This window comes from Haemaphysalis longicornis, unplaced genomic scaffold, assembly GCF_048455015.1.
Source record: "Haemaphysalis longicornis isolate Haplotype H1 unplaced genomic scaffold, Haemaphysalis longicornis Haplotype H1 scaffold_88, whole genome shotgun sequence".
NCBI lineage: Eukaryota > Metazoa > Arthropoda > Arachnida > Ixodida > Ixodidae > Haemaphysalis > Haemaphysalis longicornis.
Genome location: NW_027526456.1, coordinates 304,875 through 328,419, shown reverse-complemented (window position 1 = coordinate 328,419; position 23,545 = coordinate 304,875). Strand labels below are relative to the sequence as shown.

The 23,545-nt window shown below is 50.1% G+C and overlaps 1 long non-coding RNA gene, 15 other non-coding genes and 1 pseudogene across 16 annotated transcripts; 16 read left to right on the top strand and 1 right to left on the bottom strand.

The window, feature by feature from the left end:
- Window positions 1-3,322: 3,322 nt before the first annotated feature.
- LOC144150976 (uncharacterized) lies at window positions 3,323-8,028 on the bottom strand. Its single transcript, XR_013318592.1, has 2 exons — window positions 7,903-8,028; window positions 3,323-7,131 (listed from the first exon to the last, which is right to left on the bottom strand). It is a non-coding gene; the product is annotated as an uncharacterized LOC144150976 (long non-coding RNA).
- A 632-nt stretch (window positions 8,029-8,660) lies between these two features.
- On the top strand, window positions 8,661-8,779 carry LOC144151166 (5S ribosomal RNA). Its single transcript, XR_013318768.1, has one exon. It is a non-coding gene; the product is annotated as a 5S ribosomal RNA (ribosomal RNA).
- A 536-nt stretch (window positions 8,780-9,315) lies between these two features.
- LOC144151165 (5S ribosomal RNA) lies at window positions 9,316-9,434 on the top strand. Its single transcript, XR_013318767.1, has one exon. It is a non-coding gene; the product is annotated as a 5S ribosomal RNA (ribosomal RNA).
- Window positions 9,435-9,971: 537 nt separating this feature from the next.
- LOC144151199 (5S ribosomal RNA) lies at window positions 9,972-10,090 on the top strand. The gene has a single exon (XR_013318800.1). It is a non-coding gene; the product is annotated as a 5S ribosomal RNA (ribosomal RNA).
- Window positions 10,091-10,628: 538 nt separating this feature from the next.
- LOC144151163 (5S ribosomal RNA) lies at window positions 10,629-10,747 on the top strand. Its single transcript, XR_013318765.1, has one exon. It is a non-coding gene; the product is annotated as a 5S ribosomal RNA (ribosomal RNA).
- Window positions 10,748-11,284: 537 nt separating this feature from the next.
- LOC144151162 (5S ribosomal RNA) lies at window positions 11,285-11,403 on the top strand. The gene has a single exon (XR_013318764.1). It is a non-coding gene; the product is annotated as a 5S ribosomal RNA (ribosomal RNA).
- A 5,448-nt stretch (window positions 11,404-16,851) lies between these two features.
- LOC144151261 (5S ribosomal RNA) lies at window positions 16,852-16,970 on the top strand (annotated as a pseudogene).
- Window positions 16,971-17,507: 537 nt separating this feature from the next.
- LOC144151161 (5S ribosomal RNA) lies at window positions 17,508-17,626 on the top strand. The gene has a single exon (XR_013318763.1). It is a non-coding gene; the product is annotated as a 5S ribosomal RNA (ribosomal RNA).
- Window positions 17,627-18,162: 536 nt separating this feature from the next.
- LOC144151160 (5S ribosomal RNA) lies at window positions 18,163-18,281 on the top strand. Its single transcript, XR_013318762.1, has one exon. It is a non-coding gene; the product is annotated as a 5S ribosomal RNA (ribosomal RNA).
- A 537-nt stretch (window positions 18,282-18,818) lies between these two features.
- LOC144151159 (5S ribosomal RNA) lies at window positions 18,819-18,937 on the top strand. Its single transcript, XR_013318761.1, has one exon. It is a non-coding gene; the product is annotated as a 5S ribosomal RNA (ribosomal RNA).
- A 536-nt stretch (window positions 18,938-19,473) lies between these two features.
- Window positions 19,474-19,592, top strand: LOC144151158 (5S ribosomal RNA). Its single transcript, XR_013318760.1, has one exon. It is a non-coding gene; the product is annotated as a 5S ribosomal RNA (ribosomal RNA).
- A 537-nt stretch (window positions 19,593-20,129) lies between these two features.
- Window positions 20,130-20,248, top strand: LOC144151156 (5S ribosomal RNA). The gene has a single exon (XR_013318759.1). It is a non-coding gene; the product is annotated as a 5S ribosomal RNA (ribosomal RNA).
- A 536-nt stretch (window positions 20,249-20,784) lies between these two features.
- Window positions 20,785-20,903, top strand: LOC144151155 (5S ribosomal RNA). The gene has a single exon (XR_013318758.1). It is a non-coding gene; the product is annotated as a 5S ribosomal RNA (ribosomal RNA).
- Window positions 20,904-21,440: 537 nt separating this feature from the next.
- On the top strand, window positions 21,441-21,559 carry LOC144151154 (5S ribosomal RNA). Its single transcript, XR_013318757.1, has one exon. It is a non-coding gene; the product is annotated as a 5S ribosomal RNA (ribosomal RNA).
- A 537-nt stretch (window positions 21,560-22,096) lies between these two features.
- LOC144151153 (5S ribosomal RNA) lies at window positions 22,097-22,215 on the top strand. Its single transcript, XR_013318756.1, has one exon. It is a non-coding gene; the product is annotated as a 5S ribosomal RNA (ribosomal RNA).
- Window positions 22,216-22,751: 536 nt separating this feature from the next.
- On the top strand, window positions 22,752-22,870 carry LOC144151151 (5S ribosomal RNA). The gene has a single exon (XR_013318754.1). It is a non-coding gene; the product is annotated as a 5S ribosomal RNA (ribosomal RNA).
- Window positions 22,871-23,407: 537 nt separating this feature from the next.
- Window positions 23,408-23,526, top strand: LOC144151150 (5S ribosomal RNA). The gene has a single exon (XR_013318753.1). It is a non-coding gene; the product is annotated as a 5S ribosomal RNA (ribosomal RNA).
- Window positions 23,527-23,545: the final 19 nt, after the last annotated feature.

The following is a 23,545-nucleotide window of genomic DNA, read 5'->3' as shown; positions in this document are numbered from 1 at the left end:
CTGTGCCTGCTGGTGAAGAGAAGTTTGCTGTGAGACGAGGGTCTTTACAAATACGTAACTCCTGTTGTTAAAGTGAAGCTTTCAGGACCTCACTGATTACATTCAATGTGGCTACATAATGCACTGCAGGAAAGCTAACTTTACACAGTGAGTTTCACAAAGCGATGAGGATAAGCAAAAGCACATCAAGCACCTCAAGAAAAAACGCTTTCCATGGTCATAATGGAACCAGTGTCCCTTGCATTATGAAACCATTGTCTGTCGGACTGCACCCTTCTGATACGGTCGAAGCAGTTTAGATTTTGGACTTTGGCTCAAGTCGCAAGAGAGAGAGAGAGAATAAACTTTAATTAAATGCGCAAAATGCTTCAGAGAGGTGTCCTCATTCCAGGATGCCTTGAGCTCAAGCCGCGTTGAGAGTCCTTTTGATCAGGCGCAGCTGACCTTTGAGGCCGGAGCTGGCCAGAAAGCTTCGAGTTAAAAAGGAACATCAGTTTTTGATCAAAAACTTTATTTTTACAGTTATGGTGATAAGAATCGGGGGATGCATGTGGTTTTTCATTGAAACTGTAGATATGAAATTTGTTTCTGTGTAATACGACTCTATTCACATTTATTTGGATTTGTATGTTTGATGTTAAGACAGCCTTTATAAAAAAACTGCTGGAGGGGCGCTGCTGAATAAAGTACCAGTTAACTGTGCACAAGTCAAGGAGTGCAATAATACTAGCATTATCATTCTATCTGGTCTGTAGCAGAAGTTACAGCCATGTGAAGTTTGGGCCTAGAAAATGGGAACCAGGAAAACTGGTGTTGCCATCCAGGCCCAAACTTCAAACAGCTGTCATTTCTGCTACAGACCATATATAATGATAATGTTAGTCTTATGGCAGTCAGTCCTTGATTTGTGCACAGTTCACCGGTACCTTGTTCAGCTGCATCCCTCAAGCAGTTTTTTTACAAAGGCTGTCAAAAAATCAAACATAAAAGCCAAATAAAGTTGAATATAGTTGTTTTACACAGAAACAAACTTCATATCTACAATTTCAATGAAAAACCACATGCATCTTTATCGTCCTAACTGTAAAAACCATGTTGTTTTTTTTGTTTAAGACCAGGGTGCCCCCTTAGAAAAAAAGAATTTGAGTTTTTTGGTAGACAGCCCGGTAAAAGACCCCAAAAGCAAAGATTGTGGTGTGTTTCCACCATACTACTCTAGGGTGCTGGTGGCAACTGCCCTGGATGAATTGCTTTTAAACTTTATTTCAGGAAATGAGTGAAGATCAATCCCCTTTTGCGGTGGGGTGCTACATGAATGGTTCATTTTTAGCCACTAGATTCAAATGTCATGTCTTCATCCTCTCTCTAAGTCTTCATCCCCTCTCTAAGGGGTTTTGGCACCTCCCCTTAAGGGTGATTGACCTTGACTTGTGACAGCCATGCAGCACTTTTTTCATTTGTAACATCATGGCAATTCGCAGTCCCACTTCCAGTTTGTTTCCTCCTACTGTGTACTGTGGAGTACAGACTACTGGGTGGTAGTAGTGTCGCCAGCAAGCAGTCCTCTAGCTCCCACGTTGCTGTTCATCTATACCATCCAGCCATACGCCTGGTTGATAAGAAAGTACAGTGGCTACTAAGACTCCCAACCCTTAATTTTGTCCATTTGCCGTATTCTTCGTCTCTGTTCAGCTGCGTGGGAAGGTTCAGCCGCAGCTGCTGTGCTCTTCTATTGCTCAGTCTTCTATCCAGAGAGTTCCTCTCCACAGTTATGTGCAAATCTGTGGTTGTCACTTTCATCATTGCTCTCTGTTACTTGTTCTGTCATGTGTTCATTAGTTGCTGTAATTGCAAGGAAAAAAAACGTGCACGCTTTTGTCTTACGACAATAATGGCTTTTTTTTATTAACGTTTATTGAAATGTAAAAAAAAACACCCGGGGGCCTCTTGCTAGTGCATCAGACCCCCTTAGAAGTAGCGATTAGTTAAAGTTCACGACGGGTATGGGTGGGAAATAGCAAGGGAAAAATAGTGGGTCGGTATGTGAAATGCAGGAGTGTGTCCCACACTGCCTCCGCTAAATTAGGTGGGTACGAGGGACGCAAGAGATCATTTAAGGAATTTGGTTATAAGTTAGTGGGAAGGGTGTCTAGGAGAACCTGCCTTTCAGTTTAACTCAGTTTTCTCGTAAGGGATTCCTTGCTTGATTGTCATCTGAGCTTGGACGTTGCCTGTTTGAGCTATCACTTTTACTTGCATGCTGTTTGGACTTTTGATCGCAGTGGCTTTGAAACTTCGCCGCTTGATTTTGCTTGACGAAAGCTTCGTGTTCAACTGTCGTCGTCATTAGAATGTGAGGTGCACCATTTTTGTCTAATTTTGCATCTCGATGCACCGCTATCCAGATTCAAACTACTTTGACCATGTTGCAATGGTGTCACGGAATAGATGTTGGTTTCACACCGCGAGGGTCCTGATTTGTTTCTGACTGCAGGAAGCGTTTTTTTCTTTCAGCACTTCTTTACCCACGATCATTATCATTGTCAGAAAAAGTTGGCTTTTCTGCAATGCCTTTTTGGCATGGCATATTCCACTGGTGAGTCATAGAAAGTTTTGCTTTAAAATCAGGGTCTTCAAGCACTTTTGGTCCAGTGAGTAGCAATCTGCACGTATTTGTAACCATAAAATACTGAGTTCCCACCCTTCGATCCTTCCCGTCTTGTGCCAGCAGTCTCGTCATCCAACACATGAAAGTGCCCTCGACTTTTGCCCGCACTTTTCACTTATGCCTGACCCAATAACTTTTGTTGATTTCCAGTGTTGCGCATGTCACATTTTCATTCAGGGTCACCTTGGGGCAGATAAGCGCCTGCTTGTATTTTTATCAAGTGGTTTTAGCCGCAGAGCATGCTTCGCACTCTTGTGTGAGCAGCATTATGGTGCCTTGTTGCTTGTCCAGCAAGTGATGTGATGCCATGTCAATAAACATTCTTCAGTGTTTGTGATGACTTTGGTGTTTTCTTGGCTTCACTTTCATATAGTGAGAGTTGCTATCCATCAAGAAGCATACACTTACAAATGCTAGGTATTCATATTTTTTCTTAGGAAGACATTTACAAAGTTTCGTTGGCAACACAGCATAACATCAAAACAAATAAAAACAACTAAAATGGCAAATGTGGCATATTTTTAAAATTAATAAACGGTGGAAAAACAACACAGCACGAGAGAGAGAGAGCACGAAAAGTGACAGCACTGCCTGTTTGTACCATTCTGTTGTTTTCGTGCTAAATATTTTCAAATAAATATGCAAGGAATGCAGTTGAAGTAGGGTAACTTTTTATTTGAGCTTGTCTCTTGGACATACAAGTACATTTCTTGAATCGATTGCTGGAGGCAATTTTCGATATTGGGCAAGCACTGGATTCTCGAATGGACACAACAGTACGTTTGTTCAATTCTTATTTGGAATTGCATTGTGCAGTTTAACCCGTACAAAACATTTGGCCAAAGTCCAAAGCATTGGTTTAGGTAGAACAGAAAAAAAAATGCCTGTGTGCCAAGATTTCGAAGCATGTCAAAGATTTATAGGTGACCTGACTTAACCTATAGCCCTCCACTGCAGTTAACCTTCATAGCTGGCCCAAGTTATGCTGAGCTTTTCCTCGTGAAACCTAAAAAGTTGAATTTTGATGCTTACAGCTACGCTGTGCAATGTATAAGCCTAGCATAATTTACTCTTCAGTATTTTTACTCTATCCAGGTTTTATGTTTATTACACCACAATCAGTTTGCAGCCAGTGTTGAATTGACGAGCGTCAACCAATTCAGGTTGAAAGCACAAAATGCTTAAACAGAAATCGCAGTCTTCACATGTGATCAAATACGTAGTTCTTTAACACTAAACAAGGCTACTGCAGAATGCTAGGAGCGTAAAATATACTCTATGAGGTGCAGTTGGCCAGTGTGTAATTTAAGCAGCATTGTTTTAAGACAAACGGAAATTGGTGAAATAGCCATAAGCTTCTGACAGCAGCTATCATCGTGACTGGCCAATTCACCTGAGTGGGGATGTTGCGGCTATGTGCTGTAGCTTAAAGGCCAACTGCACTCAAATTTTTGTTTGTCCAAATTTAATCCAGATAAGTAGTCTATGCTCTTGAAGTCACCATGGCGAAATCCTTAGCTCCGGTATTACAGAGCACGCCAGGTACCTTCGTTCAAAGCACCCCCGAGCAGACGACGTATGCACCTGGCGGAGAGTCGCCGAAACCAGTTCCGAGCGGCCTTGTGACGGAGGTTGGGGAACCTGTCCGTGAAGCTCGCGCTTCTCTGGCGACTTGCATGGCGCTGCGCCGGCTGCAGGGATGCGTTCGGCCGGGATTTCTCTGCTACACCAGCACGCTGTACTGCCGTCATCATCACATGTTTAAAACTAACCGCATAGGTAGCAATATCCGCCTTTTTTTTTTTCAATGCAATGAAAGAGGTTAGAAGCCTACAAACTATTTTTACTTGAAAATAATATTTTTACTCAAGGGAAAACAAAGCGCAAAACGAGCAGTTGCCCTACATTTGTCACTTCTTTTGCACCTACCACAGAAAGAGATATTATAAATTCTTGACCATTTGCACTTCCCCGTCCAATATCGGCCATATTTGGGCTGCCCCAACGCCACCTTTTAGACCTTTCCAAAAGTTTCACGACCTAACTAGAGTTGCTGTACACGCAGGTATAAACATTTTGGCGTCTTTTGCCTCACTCGCTAAGTGAACCAAAATCAGCCTTTCTCATAGTAACAAATACATCCGCACAAATATCGGCCGTCCTCCTCGTGGAGTGCGAAAGCTAACGAAACTGCTTTTCTCCTAAACAATAAACTAGATTTTTTGTTCAATTCTCAAGGGAAGTATTTACTAGTGGTAGAGCGTTAGATATAGTTCACTTGAAAGTAAAGTGTTTTCAGCAGCACATGCCTCTGTTGAAAGTAGAAAACAGTGCCACATATAGGAAACTTTTTTGTGTTTTAGTACATCATTTAGATGTGGAAGCTGGCTTATAGTTTCAGACCACTTCTTAAATTCGATTCTCGATGTGCAGCAAGGTGAAAAATACTGGGCCGATATTCACGAAGCTGTTTGTACCTAATGTATTGTAGAAATAGTGATTGATCTCCGCCTGCTTGCAGTTTGTTCTCTTCAAACTGAGCGATGTGATTTCCGAGGCGCCGGCTAACGAAAGCTACTTTTCGATATCGTAGAAGCAGGTAGCCTTGTAAATCAGGGTCCACTTTTTTACTCGCAATGCCAAGAATCGCCACTCCGGCAGTTATTCTGGTGGAAAAAAAATCACGCCATATCCACGGAATGAATTGCCAAGAAATTTAAATCTCATTGTATGTCGGGTTGCTTGTACCTGTGGACTTTTTTCAGTTTAAGGTCATAATGCGCTCCCTGGGTCCACCTTTAGTCAGCTAGACCCACTGAGCTATAGTGGTGTCAAGGATGTGGTGCTGGACTTGCACTAGGGATGTCCTGGGTTTGATTCCCATGTGGTTTGAACTCTTCCCAAAGTTTTGAACTCAATCCACTCTTTGCTCTCTTTGCACTGCCGGCCGGTTTAGGAGCTGTTGTGCTAGTACAGACAGCGGATAGTGGCTTCTTAGTCAATGGGCCACTTATTGCTTTCGCGTTGATAAGGTACAGTTTTCAAGATTGTGTGTTACGGTCGGTTACACTTGCCACATTTAGGGTGCTTAAATCCGACCATGTGCAAATTGCAGGCCTGTGATAAATGGGTACAGGTGATTATCTAGATGCATAAAACTGCACCTACTGTCAAGGCATGCCGTGAATTTGTTGGTGGAATGGACATTTACAAACATGCATTCGCATGATTTCCACTGCAGCATAATGAGGTAAAAAAGGTGCATTGTAATTTTGCAGCTCCAAAGTACTAAACTACATAAGACCAGCACTGCTTCCCCTTGTGGTGCTTTGGACGGCTCACAGCAAAGTCCACTAAGCATCAGAATCAGCTAGTGCTTGATGTAGTTGCTACATCTATTCCCTTTGAAACGCAAGCTGCTGGACACCAGATTTCCCTACACTAATAACATTAGAATTGGGTTAGAAAAGTGAAATGAACTGGAAAGCTGTGGGTGAAAGGTATGATCAACATGACAATTCCAACAGGGACAAGACCACCTTGTTTTGGGAGCTTTACCCAAAAAGACCAAGGCACTTGGCAACAAAAGGAGCCCCAACTGAAAACAGAGCAAGGCCTCACGGCTTATGGAGGGTGCTTCTCGTGGTAGAATATAACTGCCTGTCATCATGCGATTTCGACTGCCCAGGAGTCTTCACCACCACTGTGTTGACATTGAAGGAAGGTGACAGGAAAGTGTCCGCAAAGTCGCGCATCAAGGCTACTATTCCTGTTGACACTGGACAGATAAGAGCCAAAATCACAACTAAACTAGTTTTCTGCACAAGAAAGAGGTCACTTTCTTGTTTTTCCAAAGCTAATAACATGCCCTTAAATAATCCATGCATGACATATGTTCATCACAGATGGGTTTGGGTGCACCGAATTATTTGTTATACGGAACCTTTTTTCCCCGCACTGAGCAGTGCGAACTCGCAGGAAGCAGTTTTATTTCGTGTAAGGCATTTCTAAGAGCAACGCAATCACTTTGTTCTCTGTCTACTTTACTCATACTATCAATTCGTAAATTTATACCAGCAAATAGAAAACAAACAGAAAGAAGAACACAATTTAGCGCACGAGATATCCCCAGCTGTCCATTGCTTTGACACTCGCTGAAAGATTTGTAATGGTCAAGCTGGCATAGATCTGTAGATCGTTTGGTTTTGTTTTCACTGGCATTACCAGTACACACGCTGCTGTCTTCATGGCTATCCACTGCTGTGTTAGTGTAAACACTCGCTTTAAATGTATGCAGAGAGAGAACGCAGCAGTGTATCTGAAGTATACCATCAATTATAAGCCAGGCAAGGGCGGGAACCCGTTAGGTCGTGACAAGTGGCCTGTGAACAACAGTTCCCACTAGAATGGCAGGATGAGTGCTGCACGCAGGCTAGGGGCACCGTGACTGCAGTCAGGAGATGCTGCAAGAGAAAAATGAAGCGTGAAGAATCAAACAACGTTCACGCAACAGTAAATAATCTACGACGACTGAAAAGAAGGGCAAACGACAGAGAAGACCACACAAGCACTGCCCCTGCCCTGCGTTGTTACCGGGGTCGTTCCGCCTGCATTTGCATCAGTTATAGAACGCTGAGTGGTTCACTATTAAATATGAAAACACATAACGAAGTAACCATCCCTTGGCAGGCACTCCTGCTATTAAATATGAAAACACATAACGAAGTAACCATCCCTTGGCAGGCACTCCTGGCAAGCAAGAGTACTAGATGCAGGAAAGAGGTGCAAGAGGCTAAAGCAGCGTGTTACAACGCCCTCACGAACCACACGCGCACACGAAAACCTTGCCAACAGCGTTCTGTCACGCTCTAACTTCACGTATAGATCGCACAGCAAGTTCACTTTCGTTACAACATTAAGAGAGGTTAGCACAAGGCACGTTGCTTAGAAAAATCGTATAGGATAACAAGCGATGTTAATGACGCCACATTGAAGAAGAGACAAAGAAGCGCCACGGGCGAGACGGGTTTCCGCGCCGTGCAACAAACCGCCAACAGCTTGCGATCGCCGACAGACGCGAACAGAGCAGCATAAACAGCAACAATAATGCAAGACGGTGAGAACGCGCCGTTAACAATTTCGCAAACGTCGCTAATATAACTGCCGCAAACAGAAAGCACGCTTTGCAGTAGGAGATATGCGAACTGATTGCAAACCCGCCAAAAAACACTCACCTGGTCGGCCTATGGTAACTGGCCGATGGTAACAGATAACTGCAAAGCTGTTGTGCCAGAAGATGCTGGAGCTGTTGAACGACGACTGACAGGGCGACAACCATCGCCAGTGTATGAATTCTTGCGTTGTCGAACGCGACTACTTGAATCGCTACGGCACGTACGCCGTGTAGGCAGCACTCGGAAAAATGTAAACATACCGCGCGGGAACGCTGCGAGCAGACGTGACGTCACATCCGCCTAGCGATGCTCCTCACCCGCCCAAGAGGTTGGTTAATTCCTCTCCTGAAGGGCAGGTGTTTCGTTTGCCCCCTGGCGGTGGCGGGGGCGCGGAAGGACCACTAGATGATGCTTCGCCGCAGCGCAGCGGGCGAGTTAGCCGATTTTCCACCCTTCGTTGGGCGCGGCGGATTACCTGTGACTGACTCGTCTTTCTATCTGCCCCTCGAAGGTCGTGAAAGCAGGCATTTCGCACTTCCGGAGCACCTGCGGCTAATGTGCGACAAACGGAAGCATTCCCCAACGTCTAGCCAGCGTGACCACAACGACTCAAGGCCACATTCGTTTCCAAAAGTGTTCCCCAAGTGCGCGCAGCAATGTTCGGCGACTTGAGGGCTTCGTGCGACGTCGCGGGATCCCTAGGATATGGAGTGATGTGTTGCGGCGGCCGTGTGTCCTGCCGAACAACAGGTGAAATGGTAGAGATGCTGGTTGTTGGTGTAATGTGTTATAAAAAGGCACGTAAGGCTTCGATTCTCGCCATCGGCCATACCATGCTGAATACGCCGGTTCTCGTCCGATCACCGAAGCTAAGCAGCATTGGGCTCGGTCAGTACTTGGGAGGGAGACCACCTGGGAACACCGAGTGCCGATGGCATCCTCTTTTGCTTTTTAAAACTTTCCGTATTAATTTGCGTTCAAAGAGTTGTTTCTATTTTTTTTTCCCCCACCAAGTTTCGTTTGCCCCCTGGCGGTGGCGGGGGCGCGGAAGGACCACTAGATGATGCTTCGCCGCAGCGCAGCGGGCGAGTTAGCCGATTTTCCACCCTTCGTTGGGCGCGGCGGATTACCTGTGACTGACTCGTCTTTCTATCTGCCCCTCAAAGGTCGTGAAAGCAGGCATTTCGCACTTCCGGAGCACCTGCGGCTAATGTGCGACAAACGGAAGCATTCCCCAACGTCTAGCCAGCGTGACCACAACGACTCAAGGCCACATTCGTTTCCAAAAGTGTTCCCCAAGTGCGCGCAGCAATGTTCGGCGACTTGAGGGCTTCGTGCGACGTCGCGGGATCCCTAGGATATGGAGTGATGTGTTGCGGCGGCCGTGTGTCCTGCCGAACAACAGGTGAAATGGTAGAGATGCTGGTTGTTGGTGTAATGTGTTATAAAAAGGCACGTAAGGCTTCGATTCTCGCCATCGGCCATACCATGCTGAATACGCCGGTTCTCGTCCGATCACCGAAGCTAAGCAGCATTGGGCTCGGTCAGTACTTGGGAGGGAGACCACCTGGGAACACCGAGTGCCGATGGCATCCTCTTTTGCTTTTTAAAACTTTCCGTATTAATTTGCGTTCAAAGAGTTGTTTCTATTTTTTTTTTCCCCCACCAAGTTTCGTTTGCCCCCTGGCGGTGGCGGGGGCGCGGAAGGACCACTAGATGATGCTTCGCCGCAGCGCAGCGGGCGAGTTAGCCGATTTTCCACCCTTCGTTGGGCGCGGCGGATTACCTGTGACTGACTCGTCTTTCTATCTGCCCCTCGAAGGTCGTGAAAGCAGGCATTTCGCACTTCCGGAGCACCTGCGGCTAATGTGCGACAAACGGAAGCATTCCCCAACGTCTAGCCAGCGTGACCACAACGACTCAAGGCCACATTCGTTTCCAAAAGTGTTCCCCAAGTGCGCGCAGCAATGTTCGGCGACTTGAGGGCTTCGTGCGACGTCGCGGGATCCCTAGGATATGGAGTGATGTGTTGCGGCGGCCGTGTGTCCTGCCGAACAACAGGTGAAATGGTAGAGATGCTGGTTGTTGGTGTAATGTGTTATAAAAAGGCACGTAAGGCTTCGATTCTCGCCATCGGCCATACCATGCTGAATACGCCGGTTCTCGTCCGATCACCGAAGCTAATCAGCATTGGGCTCGGTCAGTACTTGGGAGGGAGACCACCTGGGAACACCGAGTGCCGATGGCATCCTCTTTTGCTTTTTAAAACTTTCCGTATTAATTTGCGTTCAAAGAGTTGTTTCTATTTTTTTTTTTCCCCCACCAAGTTTCGTTTGCCCCCTGGCGGTGGCGGGGGCGCGGAAGGACCACTAGATGATGCTTCGCCGCAGCGCAGCGGGCGAGTTAGCCGATTTTCCACCCTTCGTTGGGCGCGGCGGATTACCTGTGACTGACTCGTCTTTCTATCTGCCCCTCAAAGGTCGTGAAAGCAGGCATTTCGCACTTCCGGAGCACCTGCGGCTAATGTGCGACAAACGGAAGCATTCCCCAACGTCTAGCCAGCGTGACCACAACGACTCAAGGCCACATTCGTTTCCAAAAGTGTTCCCCAAGTGCGCGCAGCAATGTTCGGCGACTTGAGGGCTTCGTGCGACGTCGCGGGATCCCTAGGATATGGAGTGATGTGTTGCGGCGGCCGTGTGTCCTGCCGAACAACAGGTGAAATGGTAGAGATGCTGGTTGTTGGTGTAATGTGTTATAAAAAGGCACGTAAGGCTTCGATTCTCGCCATCGGCCATACCATGCTGAATACGCCGGTTCTCGTCCGATCACCGAAGCTAAGCAGCATTGGGCTCGGTCAGTACTTGGGAGGGAGACCACCTGGGAACACCGAGTGCCGATGGCATCCTCTTTTGCTTTTTAAAACTTTCCGTATTAATTTGCGTTCAAAGAGTTGTTTCTATTTTTTTTTTCCCCCACCAAGTTTCGTTTGCCCCCTGGCGGTGGCGGGGGCGCGGAAGGACCACTAGATGATGCTTCGCCGCAGCGCAGCGGGCGAGTTAGCCGATTTTCCACCCTTCGTTGGGCGCGGCGGATTACCTGTGACTGACTCGTCTTTCTATCTGCCCCTCGAAGGTCGTGAAAGCAGGCATTTCGCACTTCCGGAGCACCTGCGGCTAATGTGCGACAAACGGAAGCATTCCCCAACGTCTAGCCAGCGTGACCACAACGACTCAAGGCCACATTCGTTTCCAAAAGTGTTCCCCAAGTGCGCGCAGCAATGTTCGGCGACTTGAGGGCTTCGTGCGACGTCGCGGGATCCCTAGGATATGGAGTGATGTGTTGCGGCGGCCGTGTGTCCTGCCGAACAACAGGTGAAATGGTAGAGATGCTGGTTGTTGGTGTAATGTGTTATAAAAAGGCACGTAAGGCTTCGATTCTCGCCATCGGCCATACCATGCTGAATACGCCGGTTCTCGTCCGATCACCGAAGCTAAGCAGCATTGGGCTCGGTCAGTACTTGGGAGGGAGACCACCTGGGAACACCGAGTGCCGATGGCATCCTCTTTTGCTTTTTAAAACTTTCCGTATTAATTTGCGTTCAAAGAGTTGTTTCTATTTTTTTTTTCCCCCACCAAGTTTCGTTTGCCCCCTGGCGGTGGCGGGGGCGCGGAAGGACCACTAGATGATGCTTCGCCGCAGCGCAGCGGGCGAGTTAGCCGATTTTCCACCCTTCGTTGGGCGCGGCGGATTACCTGTGACTGACTCGTCTTTCTATCTGCCCCTCAAAGGTCGTGAAAGCAGGCATTTCGCACTTCCGGAGCACCTGCGGCTAATGTGCGACAAACGGAAGCATTCCCCAACGTCTAGCCAGCGTGACCACAACGACTCAAGGCCACATTCGTTTCCAAAAGTGTTCCCCAAGTGCGCGCAGCAATGTTCGGCGACTTGAGGGCTTCGTGCGACGTCGCGGGATCCCTAGGATATGGAGTGATGTGTTGCGGCGGCCGTGTGTCCTGCCGAACAACAGGTGAAATGGTAGAGATGCTGGTTGTTGGTGTAATGTGTTATAAAAAGGCACGTAAGGCTTCGATTCTCGCCATCGGCCATACCATGCCCGCACTCGCCGACCGGTTCTCGTAGGGAGCGGTCGCGCGATGGCTAGCTCCGCAGGAGTACGGGCGAGCGGAGGCGCCGGACCGGTTTCGCCGCCGAGCGGGCCGCCCGCCGGCTACCGTTTCCTGCTGCCCGCGCTGCCGGCGAACGAGGGGATGAAGGCCTGCGTTGTTCTGCACGGAGATCTGGACGCACGGCCGTACCGCATCGAGGACTTTCGTGCACCCCTGGAGGAACTCGGCGTGATAAAGGCGGTGAGTGGCATAGGGCCCTACCAAATGAGCCACGTGTGGCTCGTGAAGTTGAGGTCGGCACAGGCGAAGGAGGCGCTCGTGAGGAGTGCAGGACTCAAGGTAAAGGGACGCTATTGCGCAGTGATAGACCCTGCGAAGCAAGAGGTTACCTTAAAGCTACATTGGGTTCCGTTCGATGACCCAAATGAAGCGCTAGTAAGGCTGTTGCAAGATTTTGGGGAAGTGAAGGAAGTAAAGTTGGACGAATGGAAGGTGCCAGGGTTCGATCTTCCAGACTCCACGACGCGAACTGTGCGCATGGTGCTGCACGAAGGGATCACGCCGGACGCCATCCCCGATCTGTTCGCGTACGGAGAAGGGGCGGTGTTGTGTGTGGTGCCGGGCCGCGCGCCTACATGCCTACGTTGCAGGATGAAGGGGCATATCAGGCGCGACTGCCAGACGCCGCAGTGTGCAAAGTGTCGCGGTTTTGGGCACACTAGGCAGGATTGCGTGCGCACGTACGCACGCGTAGCAGGCAACGGACGACCCAGCGACACCACGAATAACCTGATGGACGAGGAGGAAGCAGAGACAGCGGCGACCGCGGCTTTGACTACGCCCGACAACGAGCGCAGCGGTGTCGGCGTTGCAGCACCGGCGGAGGCCACCGCAACAACGAACGACGACGGAGCCAAGATGGCCGCGGAAGCAGCTACGGCCGAGGGAGACGCCGAGGAAGGCGGAAAGCATGGCGAAAAGGAGCAGGAGGGTGCGCCAGCAAACTCAATGCCGGAGGAGAGCGAGGTTGTACAGGAAGAGGAGGTGAGACAGACGAGAGAGGAGGAGAGCGACAGCGGGGGGGCCATGGATGTGTCGCAGGCCAGCGCGAAGCGTCCCCGCGAGAAGGGAGAGGAGGTGGTCGCGGCGCAAAGGCTGCGGCGCATAGAAAATGAATGGAAGACGGCGACGGGGAAGAAAGGAAAATACGTTCCCACCACGAGAACAGCGTCCCGCGATCGCGCACACGCAGCAACAGGTGACGGCGCCGGTGAACACCCGCCGCCGAGCCAAAAGTGAGTCATCGTACTGGTTTCGGGTGGTCCATGGATGTGCGAGGGTGAACAATCTCTCCCGTGCTTGCGTTAAGAGTGTCGTCTTTGGGCGGCCCACTTCGAGTGGGAACGCTCAATGTGCGTGGACTGAGCTGCAGGCGAAAGCAATACCAGGTGCAGCGGCTGCTACACGAGAGAGAGCTGGACGTGGTCGCCATCCAAGAGACCAAGGTAGACAGCGAAAATGGTACAGACTGCATGGTCGCCCCGTTTCGAGCGCGTTTCAATGTTTGTGTAAGCCACGCGGACGGAAACTCGGCTGGCTGCTGTTTATGCATTAAGAATGCGGTCGGTGTTGTAATTGAGAGTGTAGTGGCCTGTCAGAAAGGGAGATTTGTGGCGTGTGACTTTTCGAGGGGCGCATGTAGCTTTCGTGTTGTGTGTGTATATGCCCCCACGAAGGTCAAAGAGAGGTGTGAGTTTTTTCGGGACATTGAGCCCCTTATAGAGTGTGACAAACAAGTTATTCTTTTGGGGGATTTTAATTGTGTGTTGCAAACCGAAGATCGTCTAGGGGGGGTGAAGTGTAGGGATGCGAGCGCCGACTTCCTTACAGGAATAGTGGCGCGTTTGGATTTGGTTGACGCTGCCCACCTAGCCTGTGGAGGGAAAAGTAATCATTTTACCCATCATCAGGGGGCAAGTCAAGCACGGCTTGACAGGATTTACGTGTCAACTGAGTTGGCAGTGCTGTGTGAAAATTATTGTGTAGAGCCTGTGTCCTTCAGCGATCACAGCTTAGTTATGGTCACGTTAGGACAAAAGAAAAAGAAAAAAATATGCTATGAGATGTGGAAATTTAATGCTAAATTGCTAGAGGATGAAGTGTTTGCTGAAGCAACCAAGGAAGCCATCGCGTCCCTTTTATCGCAGGACAGCAAGAGCAATGAGGAGAAGTGGGAATTTTTCAAACAATGCGTGAAAATGAAAGCCATTGAAAGGGGTGGTACAATCCAACATCAGGCACGTATGGAGGAAAAAAGCTTAAGAAAGCACTTAGAAAAACTACTCAGACAGGAAACAGATAAGTCTCAGACTTTCATAGAAGATGTTAGGGATATTAAGCTGAAATTAGAAGCAATCGACGAGCAGAAATACAGAGGCGCAGTAATCCGGGCGCGGTCGGAGAAACTGTTAGGTGGTGAAGCGCCCACAAAGCGAACCTTGTCGGATGAAAAGCTGTACGCGCGTAAAAATGAAATCTTGGAAATAGAATATAAAGGTGTGGTGCGGAGCGAGCAGGTTTCCATCCAGAATGCCTTCGAGGAACACTATGCTGAACTCTTCTCCCTTCAGGTCCCCCGCAAAAAGGGGTTTAATGAAGAATTCCTTTTATGCCTACCCAAACTGGAGTCTGTACAAACTGAATCGTTGGAGCGTGAAATCACTGTCGCAGAAGTAATTAAGGCCATAGAGGATTTAAACCCAGGCAAGGCGCCTGGACCAGATGGTCTGACTGCCGTCTTTTATAAGGAATTTAAATATGAAATGGCTGTAGCTTTGCAGAAGTTGTACTCAGAAGCGTTGGAGAAGGGGGCATTGCCCATCTCATTTTCGAGAGCCCACACAATTTTGTTGCCAAAGAGTGAGGAGGAAGCGAAACTTAAAAGTGTAAATGGCTACAGGCCGATAACGCTCACGAACGTTGATTATAAAATATTAATGAAGGTTCTTGCAAATAGGCTACAATCTGTGATTGGCGATCTTGTTGGAGTTCACCAGACATGTGGTATCCGTGGTAGGTCGATTTTCACGAATATCCATGTCGCTAGAAGCATTCTAGAATACTGTGACAGTGAGTACTTCAGAGTAGCTATGCTACAAATAGACCTCTCGAAGGCTTTCGATCGAGTCCCCCACGAAGTTCTTTTTTCTATTTTAAAGTATGTGGGGCTTGGGTCGCTCCTTTGCAAAGGTGTGCGCATGGCGTACTTAAACTGCACGACCAGGTTAATAGTTAACGGCGAGCTGTCGAGGCGTATTGACGTTCGCTCATCTGTCAGACAGGGTTGCCCCATGTCTCCATTGTTATTTTCTCTCTTCCTTGAACCCTTGTGTAGAAAGATAATAGGTAGTGAAAATGTCCACGGGTTTCAGTTAAAGTCTAGCGAGGTGCGCATACTCGCGTATGCAGATGACGTGGCCATTTTTGCCACAGACCAGGAAAGTGTCCGCAATGCTCTGCGCATCACGCAGAACTATTGCGATATGAGCGGGAGTGTGTTGAACAGAGACAAGTGTTTGGGGTTGTGGCATGGGGAGTGGGATGACCCTCCCAGGGTGTTCGAAAACGTTCAGTGGGAAACCACCCCAGCGTTGTACCTAGGCGTACCATTGAATCGGTACAGAGAGAACACGACATTTTGGCGCGAAAAGGCGACAGTGGCGCGTTCTCAGACGGAACGATGGAACGGGAGAGGCCTGTCAATTTTTGCACGCGCCACCGTTTGTAACGTTTTCCTGGCAGCAAAGATATGGTATGTGCTGCAGGCGTTGTTTTGTACACGAACGAACCTTCAGCTGTTTCACCGTGTGTTCGCCACCTTCGTGTGGAACTCCGGGTGGGAGCGAACGTCGAGAACGAACTTGTTTCGAACAGTAGGCAGTGGAGGACTGGGTCTAGGGCATCTCTTCTTGAGGCAGGTTGTTTCAAGGTTCATGTTCCTGAGAGATCAAAGAGACCCATTCCTCCGCACTTACATGCAGGTCATGTTGGCCGGCGAGCTTCCGAGCTTTATTGTGTCGTCGTGCGGGGCAATGTCGAGAGTGTCTTCACGGTACCTGCGCGAGGTTGTGTTGTCTTTTAATTTTTTGTTAAGCAGATTTTCTCTAGAGTATTTGAACAGTGTCAACAAAAGAGTTCTGTATAAAGATTTAGTGAGTGTTGTTTTTCCAGTTCCGTTGTATAGAAGTGTGTACGCTGGTGGCCCGGGCCAGAATGTGCTGAAACGGGTTAAGAGGATGTGGTTGCCACCGGGAGTGAAGACTTTCTTTTTTAACTTGCACACCGGAACACTACCAGTACTAGTGTGGATGCAGGAGAGAGGTATGCTCGTGCCATGGGGCACAGACTGCAGGCTGTGCAAGAGGCCGGAGACCGTAGAGCATGTGTTCATTGACTGTTGGGACGCTGTGTTCTATTGGGACGTCCTTCAGCGCACGCTGCAGAAGGACCTCCCAATAGACGCCTACGGAATCCGGTTTCTTCCAGTTGTAAGCAATGAATACCCGTATGATGCAATCATGCTCTTGGGGCTACACAGTATCTGGCGGTCACGCATGGCTGTCAGAAATAGCGACCCTAGGGCACGGTCTGTTCAAGAGTACTTTGTTGAAAGTGTGGCAAGAATACGTGAAGTTTTGGAGAGGGAAAAAAGTGACGAGGAAGTGTTGACCATGTTCAGTGAACTGGTTAAGATGAAAGTGCACTGGTTTTCCAGGTAATACCTGGTTCAGTGCGTGTTTTGTATAGTTTACGGTTCAGTACGTGTTTGTAAATAAGTTGTTTTGTTATGCTTTGTACGGCAATAAAGAAAAAAAAAAAAAAAATCGGCCATACCATGCTGAATACGCCGGTTCTCGTCCGATCACCGAAGCTAAGCAGCATTGGGCTCGGTCAGTACTTGGGAGGGAGACCACCTGGGAACACCGAGTGCCGATGGCATCCTCTTTTGCTTTTTAAAACTTTCCGTATTAATTTGCGTTCAAAGAGTTGTTTCTATTTTTTTTTTTCCCCACCAAGTTTCGTTTGCCCCCTGGCGGTGGCGGGGGCGCGGAAGGACCACTAGATGATGCTTCGCCGCAGCGCAGCGGGCGAGTTAGCCGATTTTCCACCCTTCGTTGGGCGCGGCGGATTACCTGTGACTGACTCGTCTTTCTATCTGCCCCTCGAAGTTCGTGAAAGCAGGCATTTCGCACTTCCGGAGCACCTGCGGCTAATGTGCGACAAACGGAAGCATTCCCCAACGTCTAGCCAGCGTGACCACAACGACTCAAGGCCACATTCGTTTCCAAAAGTGTTCCCCAAGTGCGCGCAGCAATGTTCGGCGACTTGAGGGCTTCGTGCGACGTCGCGGGATCCCTAGGATATGGAGTGATGTGTTGCGGCGGCCGTGTGTCCTGCCGAACAACAGGTGAAATGGTAGAGATGCTGGTTGTTGGTGTAATGTGTTATAAAATGGCACGTAAGGCTTCGATTCTCGCCATCGGCCATACCATGCTGAATACGCCGGTTCTCGTCCGATCACCGAAGCTAAGCAGCATTGGGCTCGGTCAGTACTTGGGAGGGAGACCACCTGGGAACACCGAGTGCCGATGGCATCCTCTTTTGCTTTTTAAAACTTTCCGTATTAATTTGCGTTCAAAGAGTTGTTTCTATTTTTTTTTTCCCCACCAAGTTTCGTTTGCCCCCTGGCGGTGGCGGGGGCGCGGAAGGACCACTAGATGATGCTTCGCCGCAGCGCAGCGGGCGAGTTAGCCGATTTTCCACCCTTCGTTGGGCGCGGCGGATTACCTGTGACTGACTCGTCTTTCTATCTGCCCCTCGAAGGTCGTGAAAGCAGGCATTTCGCACTTCCGGAGCACCTGCGGCTAATGTGCGACAAACGGAAGCATTCCCCAACGTCTAGCCAGCGTGACCACAACGACTCAAGGCCACATTCGTTTCCAAAAGTGTTCCCCAAGTGCGCGCAGCAATGTTCGGCGACTTGAGGGCTTCGTGCGACGTCGCGGGATCCCTAGGATATGGAGTGATGTGTTGCGGCGGCCGTGTGTCCTGCCGAACAACAGGTGAAATGGTAGAGATGCTGGTTGTTGGTGTAATGTGTTATAAAAAGGCACGTAAGGCTTCGATTCTCGCCATCGGCCATACCATGCTGAATACGCCGGTTCTCGTCCGATCACCGAAGCTAAGCAGCATTGGGCTCGGTCAGTACTTGGGAGGGAGACCACCTGGGAACACCGAGTGCCGATGGCATCCTCTTTTGCTTTTTAAAACTTTCCGTATTAATTTGCGTTCAAAGAGTTGTTTCTATTTTTTTTTTCCCCCACCAAGTTTCGTTTGCCCCCTGGCGGTGGCGGGGGCGCGGAAGGACCACTAGATGATGCTTCGCCGCAGCGCAGCGGGCGAGTTAGCCGATTTTCCACCCTTCGTTGGGCGCGGCGGATTACCTGTGACTGACTCGTCTTTCTATCTGCCCCTCGAAGGTCGTGAAAGCAGGCATTTCGCACTTCCGGAGCACCTGCGGCTAATGTGCGACAAACGGAAGCATTCCCCAACGTCTAGCCAGCGTGACCACAACGACTCAAGGCCACATTCGTTTCCAAAAGTGTTCCCCAAGTGCGCGCAGCAATGTTCGGCGACTTGAGGGCTTCGTGCGACGTCGCGGGATCCCTAGGATATGGAGTGATGTGTTGCGGCGGCCGTGTGTCCTGCCGAACAACAGGTGAAATGGTAGAGATGCTGGTTGTTGGTGTAATGTGTTATAAAAAGGCACGTAAGGCTTCGATTCTCGCCATCGGCCATACCATGCTGAATACGCCGGTTCTCGTCCGATCACCGAAGCTAAGCAGCATTGGGCTCGGTCAGTACTTGGGAGGGAGACCACCTGGGAACACCGAGTGCCGATGGCATCCTCTTTTGCTTTTTAAAACTTTCCGTATTAATTTGCGTTCAAAGAGTTGTTTCTATTTTTTTTTCCCCCACCAAGTTTCGTTTGCCCCCTGGCGGTGGCGGGGGCGCGGAAGGACCACTAGATGATGCTTCGCCGCAGCGCAGCGGGCGAGTTAGCCGATTTTCCACCCTTCGTTGGGCGCGGCGGATTACCTGTGACTGACTCGTCTTTCTATCTGCCCCTCAAAGGTCGTGAAAGCAGGCATTTCGCACTTCCGGAGCACCTGCGGCTAATGTGCGACAAACGGAAGCATTCCCCAACGTCTAGCCAGCGTGACCACAACGACTCAAGGCCACATTCGTTTCCAAAAGTGTTCCCCAAGTGCGCGCAGCAATGTTCGGCGACTTGAGGGCTTCGTGCGACGTCGCGGGATCCCTAGGATATGGAGTGATGTGTTGCGGCGGCCGTGTGTCCTGCCGAACAACAGGTGAAATGGTAGAGATGCTGGTTGTTGGTGTAATGTGTTATAAAAAGGCACGTAAGGCTTCGATTCTCGCCATCGGCCATACCATGCTGAATACGCCGGTTCTCGTCCGATCACCGAAGCTAAGCAGCATTGGGCTCGGTCAGTACTTGGGAGGGAGACCACCTGGGAACACCGAGTGCCGATGGCATCCTCTTTTGCTTTTTAAAACTTTCCGTATTAATTTGCGTTCAAAGAGTTGTTTCTATTTTTTTTTTTCCCCACCAAGTTTCGTTTGCCCCCTGGCGGTGGCGGGGGCGCGGAAGGACCACTAGATGATGCTTCGCCGCAGCGCAGCGGGCGAGTTAGCCGATTTTCCACCCTTCGTTGGGCGCGGCGGATTACCTGTGACTGACTCGTCTTTCTATCTGCCCCTCGAAGTTCGTGAAAGCAGGCATTTCGCACTTCCGGAGCACCTGCGGCTAATGTGCGACAAACGGAAGCATTCCCCAACGTCTAGCCAGCGTGACCACAACGACTCAAGGCCACATTCGTTTCCAAAAGTGTTCCCCAAGTGCGCGCAGCAATGTTCAGCGACTTGAGGGCTTCGTGCGACGTCGCGGGATCCCTAGGATATGGAGTGATGTGTTGCGGCGGCCGTGTGTCCTGCCGAACAACAGGTGAAATGGTAGAGATGCTGGTTGTTGGTGTAATGTGTTATAAAATGGCACGTAAGGCTTCGATTCTCGCCATCGGCCATACCATGCTGAATACGCCGGTTCTCGTCCGATCACCGAAGCTAAGCAGCATTGGGCTCGGTCAGTACTTGGGAGGGAGACCACCTGGGAACACCGAGTGCCGATGGCATCCTCTTTTGCTTTTTAAAACTTTCCGTATTAATTTGCGTTCAAAGAGTTGTTTCTATTTTTTTTTTCCCCACCAAGTTTCGTTTGCCCCCTGGCGGTGGCGGGGGCGCGGAAGGACCACTAGATGATGCTTCGCCGCAGCGCAGCGGGCGAGTTAGCCGATTTTCCACCCTTCGTTGGGCGCGGCGGATTACCTGTGACTGACTCGTCTTTCTATCTGCCCCTCGAAGGTCGTGAAAGCAGGCATTTCGCACTTCCGGAGCACCTGCGGCTAATGTGCGACAAACGGAAGCATTCCCCAACGTCTAGCCAGCGTGACCACAACGACTCAAGGCCACATTCGTTTCCAAAAGTGTTCCCCAAGTGCGCGCAGCAATGTTCGGCGACTTGAGGGCTTCGTGCGACGTCGCGGGATCCCTAGGATATGGAGTGATGTGTTGCGGCGGCCGTGTGTCCTGCCGAACAACAGGTGAAATGGTAGAGATGCTGGTTGTTGGTGTAATGTGTTATAAAAAGGCACGTAAGGCTTCGATTCTCGCCATCGGCCATACCATGCTGAATACGCCGGTTCTCGTCCGATCACCGAAGCTAAGCAGCATTGGGCTCGGTCAGTACTTGGGAGGGAGACCACCTGGGAACACCGAGTGCCGATGGCATCCTCTTTTGCTTTTTAAAACTTTCCGTATTAATTTGCGTTCAAAGAGTTGTTTCTATTTTTTTTTTTCCCCACCAAGTTTCGTTTGCCCCCTGGCGGTGGCGGGGGCGCGGAAGGACCACTAGATGATGCTTCGCCGCAGCGCAGCGGGCGAGTTAGCCGATTTTCCACCCTTCGTTGGGCGCGGCGGATTACCTGTGACTGACTCGTCTTTCTATCTGCCCCTCGAAGTTCGTGAAAGCAGGCATTTCGCACTTCCGGAGCACCTGCGGCTAATGTGCGACAAACGGAAGCATTCCCCAACGTCTAGCCAGCGTGACCACAACGACTCAAGGCCACATTCGTTTCCAAAAGTGTTCCCCAAGTGCGCGCAGCAATGTTCGGCGACTTGAGGGCTTCGTGCGACGTCGCGGGATCCCTAGGATATGGAGTGATGTGTTGCGGCGGCCGTGTGTCCTGCCGAACAACAGGTGAAATGGTAGAGATGCTGGTTGTTGGTGTAATGTGTTATAAAATGGCACGTAAGGCTTCGATTCTCGCCATCGGCCATACCATGCTGAATACGCCGGTTCTCGTCCGATCACCGAAGCTAAGCAGCATTGGGCTCGGTCAGTACTTGGGAGGGAGACCACCTGGGAACACCGAGTGCCGATGGCATCCTCTTTTGCTTTTTAAAACTTTCCGTATTAATTTGCGTTCAAAGAGTTGTTTCTATTTTTTTTTTTCCCCACCAAGTTTCGTTTGCCCCCTGGCGGTGGCGGGGGCGCGGAAGGACCACTAGATGATGCTTCGCCGCAGCGCAGCGGGCGAGTTAGCCGATTTTCCACCCTTCGTTGGGCGCGGCGGATTACCTGTGACTGACTCGTCTTTCTATCTGCCCCTCGAAGGTCGTGAAAGCAGGCATTTCGCACTTCCGGAGCACCTGCGGCTAATGTGCGACAAACGGAAGCATTCCCCAACGTCTAGCCAGCGTGACCACAACGACTCAAGGCCACATTCGTTTCCAAAAGTGTTCCCCAAGTGCGCGCAGCAATGTTCGGCGACTTGAGGGCTTCGTGCGACGTCGCGGGATCCCTAGGATATGGAGTGATGTGTTGCGGCGGCCGTGTGTCCTGCCGAACAACAGGTGAAATGGTAGAGATGCTGGTTGTTGGTGTAATGTGTTATAAAAAGGCACGTAAGGCTTCGATTCTCGCCATCGGCCATACCATGCTGAATACGCCGGTTCTCGTCCGATCACCGAAGCTAAGCAGCATTGGGCTCGGTCAGTACTTGGGAGGGAGACCACCTGGGAACACCGAGTGCCGATGGCATCCTCTTTTGCTTTTTAAAACTTTCCGTATTAATTTGCGTTCAAAGAGTTGTTTCTATTTTTTTTTCCCCCACCAAGTTTCGTTTGCCCCCTGGCGGTGGCGGGGGCGCGGAAGGACCACTAGATGATGCTTCGCCGCAGCGCAGCGGGCGAGTTAGCCGATTTTCCACCCTTCGTTGGGCGCGGCGGATTACCTGTGACTGACTCGTCTTTCTATCTGCCCCTCGAAGGTCGTGAAAGCAGGCATTTCGCACTTCCGGAGCACCTGCGGCTAATGTGCGACAAACGGAAGCATTCCCCAACGTCTAGCCAGCGTGACCACAACGACTCAAGGCCACATTCGTTTCCAAAAGTGTTCCCCAAGTGCGCGCAGCAATGTTCGGCGACTTGAGGGCTTCGTGCGACGTCGCGGGATCCCTAGGATATGGAGTGATGTGTTGCGGCGGCCGTGTGTCCTGCCGAACAACAGGTGAAATGGTAGAGATGCTGGTTGTTGGTGTAATGTGTTATAAAAAGGCACGTAAGGCTTCGATTCTCGCCATCGGCCATACCATGCTGAATACGCCGGTTCTCGTCCGATCACCGAAGCTAAGCAGCATTGGGCTCGGTCAGTACTTGGGAGGGAGACCACCTGGGAACACCGAGTGCCGATGGCATCCTCTTTTGCTTTTTAAAACTTTCCGTATTAATTTGCGTTCAAAGAGTTGTTTCTATTTTTTTTTTTCCCCACCAAGTTTCGTTTGCCCCCTGGCGGTGGCGGGGGCGCGGAAGGACCACTAGATGATGCTTCGCCGCAGCGCAGCGGGCGAGTTAGCCGATTTTCCACCCTTCGTTGGGCGCGGCGGATTACCTGTGACTGACTCGTCTTTCTATCTGCCCCTCGAAGGTCGTGAAAGCAGGCATTTCGCACTTCCGGAGCACCTGCGGCTAATGTGCGACAAACGGAAGCATTCCCCAACGTCTAGCCAGCGTGACCACAACGACTCAAGGCCACATTCGTTTCCAAAAGTGTTCCCCAAGTGCGCGCAGCAATGTTCGGCGACTTGAGGGCTTCGTGCGACGTCGCGGGATCCCTAGGATATGGAGTGATGTGTTGCGGCGGCCGTGTGTCCTGCCGAACAACAGGTGAAATGGTAGAGATGCTGGTTGTTGGTGTAATGTGTTATAAAAAGGCACGTAAGGCTTCGATTCTCGCCATCGGCCATACCATGCTGAATACGCCGGTTCTCGTCCGATCACCGAAGCTAAGCAGCATTGGGCTCGGTCAGTACTTGGGAGGGAGACCACCTGGGAACACCGAGTGCCGATGGCATCCTCTTTTGCTTTTTAAA